The following is a 5,980-nucleotide window of genomic DNA, read 5'->3' on the forward strand; positions in this document are numbered from 1 at the left end:
TTTAAACAATGTTTTTAAGTGAATTTAAAAAAGAATTTATTTTGTGTTGAACTGATTAAAATGTGTATGAGAAAACCAGTTAAATATAAATAAGAACATTAGTGTACTCTAGGTCAAGGTAGAAATCACCCAGACTAGGCTGCTGACACAGGAGATGGATTACTTTTCTCAAACCCAGGCATAGAAATTACACCAAACCTAATATGGTGGTAATTTTCCCATACATATGTTAACATTTCTGGAAAATATTACAATTATATTTTTTTCTGTTGTGATGGTCACAGTTATATAGAATATCAAAATCTCAACTCCAGGACTCTTGGAGGCGTTTCGGGGATGGAAAAAATCAAAGCAGAGGAAGGACATAAAGGGCTGGTGAGAAAAGCAAGTGAGTATAATAAACACAAACCACTGCAATTAAGTGGGCTCTATGACTCAGGAAACCACTCACATCTAGTATGACAGATGTTCTATAAATCATTTAGAAATTGAGGAGTTAGTGAATAGGTTGCGAAAGACCTGGTTCCATTATTAGTTTTGTGCACTTTGACGCAGGAATCCAGTGAACCGCTGAAGGGTGCAGGAAACATCAGGTCCTCCAGGAGAATGGTTAAAAGGTGACATATGGGTTGATATCCCTGCCAAGTGCTGACCCTTAGGATAGGACTTTTTTTTTGCATCGATGTAAAAGAAGTACACACTAGGAACCATAGGGCAGACCTAGCATTTCATGGATTACCTACCTCAAAACCACTGTACACAGCTATCATTGTAAAATGTATTACATTCTCAAAGGAACTTTTTATGTGAATAACATTATTTATAGTTTATTTTGGTTTCAAAAATAATTTCACATTTATTAAAATTACAAATTCAAAATTTAGCTTTTTATTAAGCTTCTAAGTTCTACATATGAAAATTATGTTTCTAAGTCTAATAAAATTTACTGCCTATTTTAATGGGCCTCTAAATAGTGTTTGGTCCTATTTACAAACTTAATTAAATACCTTCAACATTTTAAATGACATTTGTAAATGATACTCTGGTTTCTCTTCAGATCGCATAAATCTTTCACCTTTTACTAAAGATTTCCGTGGAGAGGAACAATTCTGAGTTTATACTCAATTTTTTGAGGCCTTGCCTTGGCAGGGCTAATCTTATGGTTATAAGAAAAGACACCTTCGCCGAAACTGGGTTCGATTCCGGTCATGGGCGTGTGCCTGGGTTGCGAGCACATCTCCAGTGGGAGATGTGCAGGAGGAGGCTGATCGATGTTTCTGACTCTCTATCTCTCTCCCTTTCTTTCTGTGAAAAAAATATATATATATATTTAAAAAATAAATAAATAAATAAATAAATGACATTTGTAATTTTTTAAAAATTTTTTTCAATTAAATCTTTATTGTTCAGATTTTTACATTAGTTACTCTTTTTTCCCACCATAATCCCCTCCACCCAGTTCCCTCCCCACCCACTGTCCTCATCTATAGGTGCACGATTATTGTCCAATCTCTTCCCTCACCCCCACAGACCTCCCCCCCAAGAATAGTCAGTCCATTCCCTTTCTATGTCCTTGATTCTATTACAAGCACCAGTTCATACTGTTCATCAGATTATTATTCACTTGATTTTTAGATTCACTTGTTGATAAATGTGTATTTGTTGTTCATAACTTGTATCTTTACCTATTTCTTCTTCTTCTTCTTCTTAAAGGATACCTTTCAGCATTTCATATAATACTGGTTTGGTGGTGATGAACTCCTTTAGCTTTTCCTTATCTGTGAAGCTCTTTATCTGGCCTTCACTTCTGAATGATAGCTTTGCTGGATAAAGTAGTCTTGGTTGTAGGTTCTTGGTATTCATCACTTTGAATATTTCTTGCCACTCCCTTCTGGCCTGCAAAGTTTCTGTTGAGAAATCAGCTGACAGTCGTATGGGTACTCCCTTGTAGGTAACTGATTTTCTTTCTCTTGCTGCTTTTAGGATTCTCTCTTTGTCTTTTGCTCTTGGCATTTTAATTATGATGTGTCTTGGTGTGGTCCTCTTTGGATTCCTTTTGTTTGGGGTTCTCTGCGCTTCCTGGACTTGGAAGTCTATTTCTTTCATCAGGTAGGGTAAGTTTTCTGTCATTATTTCTTCAAATAGGTTTTCAATATCTTGCTCTCTCTCATCTTCTGGCACCCCTATAATTCGGATGTTGGTACGCTTGAAGCTGTCCCAGAGGCTCCTTACACTATCTTCGTATTTTCGGATTCTTTTTTCATTTTGCTTTTCCGGTTGGGTGTTTTTTGCTTCTTCATATTTCAAATCTTTGACTTGATTCTTGCGACCCTCTGGTCTGCTGTTGGGAGTCTGTATAATATTCTTTATTTCAGTCAGTGTATGCTTAATTTCTACTTGGTTCTTTATCACAACATCGAGGGTCTCATTAGATTTCTTGAAGATCTCACTACATTTATCCGCGGTCTCACCAGTCTTCTTGAAGATCTCACTACATTTATCGGCGGTCTCAGCAGTCTTTTCGAGGGCCTTATTAAATTTATCGGTGGCTTCTAGACAGTTCTTTAAAGACCTTAAAAGTGTGGTTTTGAACTCTATATCCAGCAGTTTGCTTTCCTCCAATTCTGTTGTTTGTGTCCTGTTTCTTTGTCTTGACATTTTTTATGCTTCACTGTGTCGATAGAGTGCCTTTCTGTGCTAAGTGTCCCAATTACCTGAGGTAGACACTCTTGGTGCACCCCCTTGTGGGCTTTGTGCACAGTCTTGTTGTAGTTAAGCCTTGATTGTTGTAGTTATCACTGTGAGGAATTGACCTCCAGGCCAATTGGCTGTGAGAATCAGCTGTGTCTGCAGTGGGAGAACTTCTGTGCTGGAGACACCCCTCTGGGGCTAGACTTGCTTCGATGGGGCTTTGGTGCTCACTGAGTTGGCCCCCTGAGTGTGTCTTTTATGGTTCCACGGAGCTGCAAACTGGATGGTCCCACTCTGACCTCTGGGCTTCCTGGCTCCTGGATCTCTAGGGAGGTGCTAATCTAGCCTTTGCCTGAAGCTATCCAGCAAAAGTCTCCCTGCAGGGCTTGGGCGGGGTGGGTCCCAAGGGATCAACAGAGCAGGGTTAGCAATTGTGGCTGCTCTCAGTCTTGCCCTCAGAGCCTCTGCTTCTCAGTGTCCCTGTAATCGCTGCAAGCCCCTCAGAGAGAAAGCTGCCCTAGGGTTCTGAGCGATGCCAGACAGTCCCGCTTCTCCCGTATGAGTTTGGGTTCCTAGAGACTCACCCAGAACTGGAGCTCAGAGCCTGAGACTCCCTCCCGATTGAAAACAACAACCACGCCCTCAGCCACCAGCCCGCTCTGCATGCACTCCGCACCTTAGTATTTTACTTCAGCACTGCACCTCCTCTGAGTCTCGGCATGTTTTTCTCTTTCCTCCTAGTTGTAGATCTTCCACTCAGCCAGCCTTCCTGTGGTTCTGGAATATGTCTGTTCCATCTTTTAGTTGTATTTTTGAAGTGGTTGTTCGAGGCAGCAAACTCCGGTGTTTACCTATGCCACCATCTTGGTTTCTCCAGAATCGACATTTGTAAATTTAATACATTCAATTTCTTCTTAAGTATTTCAATTGTCTACTTAAGAAATAAAACCTTCCTGAATACTTAAATAATTCTTTTAAATGTAATATGGCAAGCTAAACCATAAGTTCTCTTAAATGTTATAATACCAAATATGAATTTGTAAATTTATATTAATTTCTCAATTGCACTTAGTAAAATTATAATTATATGATTAATCAATTTGACTGTTAAAATGTCAAAAAATTTAAAATAAATCACAACTGCTTAAGTAGAAAATATACATCATTTCTAAACTTAACACAAAAATACTAACATTCTAGTATTTTTTAAAATTCATTTTTATACTACATTCTGAATCTCCCAGGAGATAATAATACTGACTCATTATCAAAATTATGATCCTAAAAAATGTTGGCCTCCTGAAGTAAAAATTGGGGGCATTCTGAGGTTGTTTATTGCTCGAAGATCAATCTGTACCATAATTCATAATTATGAACATCAGCACCATTTTTCTCATGACCCTAACTGCGGTGCTGAGCCACTCAAAGTCATTATATTATGGACTAATGAACAGCAACAACAACAAAAAGAACAGCAACAACAACAAAAAAAGTGGATGGTCACATCTCTGTTTTTGAGTCATCATTATCACCTAATTTTCAAATCAAACTAGGGCCTGTAAATCCAACCCTATTGTCTCTAATACCTGATTGCATTTAAGTCATATATTTATGCTTCGTTGATTGTTTTGTCATTTTATCTATCCAAGTCTTATGAATAATGTTAAGTTGAATTCTGTGTTTCCCAAAGCTTTGACTAGCTTTGCAGTCATTTTCCTGAGAGAAAACCTACTCAAGAGTGTATGCTACACATGGATAATCTATGATTTGGGCAACACCTTGAAATCCATAGGCTCCTGCTACTGGAATGATACCACATCACCAGGCGTCCACCGTAAAGCCCAGAGGACTGAAGTACAGTTTGAAGATCTCCAAATTCCCAGAGCCCATTCCTGTTCTGGCCAGAAAGGTAACTGATGATGTCTATCTCTCAGAGATGCATTGTTAAATGTTAAAATTATCTAGGCCTTAATTTTTAGAAAGTAGTGCCATCAAGAAAAGCAAGCAGTTTTGAAATGCATGTGTCTGATCAGAAGAAAGTGGTCATCAAGGCTCTGGAACCAGATTGCATGGGTTAAAATCCTGATTCTGACAATTACTAATTATATGATGGTGAATAGTTTTATGATAAACTAATTTATCTGCAACATGTTGATTAGCTCACTGTTTCAGTTTTCACATCTTTAAAATGGGATATAATAGTGTCTACTGAACAGAGTATAATAAGGGTTACTTTAGATGACTGCATATTATAATCACCTGAGTGGATTTTAGAAGCAATCACAGGCTCTCTGACAGAATTCCACAGCAACTAGGCAAGAACCTCTAAAGGTGGAGTCCTAGGTAATGCTAATAAAGTATTGGTATTGGTGACTGGTTTGTGCTTATAATATTTATTATTATTATTATTATTATTATTATTATTATTATTATTATTATGTATCTCTGACCAAACTTATCTCTGAACTTTGGCTTTGTCATTAGTCATAATACATGTAAGCAGAAAATAACTCCAGCAAATAGTTATTTCTTTTAGACTCTACCAAGTAGGCTTGGACAGAAACCTGATATTCTACTCTAAATTGGCCTACAGCCCTCATCTTCTGGATTATTTTCTACATTATGTGTGCATGTCTACTTTATAAGTAAACTGGAAGAGGCAATCATTTACTTACTGCCTTCTGTGGGAGCACATTTTAAATCTTTCAGAATCTTCAGGTGGAGACACAAACTTTCCTTGAGTATGTGGATTGCTACTCATGAATCTGAATGAGAGTAGTAGCTGTGCCATACATTAGGTATGACCTGGGTACAAGAAGGTGTCCTAGAACACTCAGCATAGTTAAATCATTTGTGATAATGGTGGATTCTTAATCTATCCCTGGCTCTTGCTATCCCACATCCATTGTCATCATCTCCATTTGCTTAGGAATATTTATTCTTATTTTTATGACACTCTGTTATCTTTAGGGAGTTTCTGAACTAGCCAAATTCTGAGGCCTCTGGATTAAGGAATTCAAGAGGTAACTCTTTGTCTTAGTGCTAAGCTAGTGCCCCAAACCCCTCCATGTACTAGGGGTCAGTTCTCCCTTCCAGCTCATTGCCCTTATCAGTGGGAGGGAGAGGCTTCTCTCTGTCTGGTGTAGTACTGTGTGGTAAGCAGATTATGATATTTACCCTGTGGGACATGTGTGGATCCCCCATCTCCTATCAGTTACACAATGGATAAATCCCATGAACTTTTATACATCTTAATACTAGGTTTCCATCATCAGTCTATGGCTTTTGG

At 38.2% G+C, this 5,980-nt stretch overlaps 1 non-coding gene across 1 annotated transcript; it reads left to right on the forward strand.

The window, feature by feature from the left end:
• Positions 1–1,037: 1,037 nt before the first annotated feature.
• Positions 1,038–1,153, forward strand: LOC118677779. Its single transcript, XR_004974505.1, has one exon. It is a non-coding gene; the product is annotated as a U5 spliceosomal RNA (small nuclear RNA).
• The last annotated feature ends 4,827 nt before the right edge of the window (positions 1,154–5,980 follow it).

Source organism: Myotis myotis, unplaced genomic scaffold, assembly GCF_014108235.1.
Source record: "Myotis myotis isolate mMyoMyo1 unplaced genomic scaffold, mMyoMyo1.p scaffold_m19_p_2, whole genome shotgun sequence".
NCBI classification, from domain to species: domain Eukaryota; kingdom Metazoa; phylum Chordata; class Mammalia; order Chiroptera; family Vespertilionidae; genus Myotis; species Myotis myotis.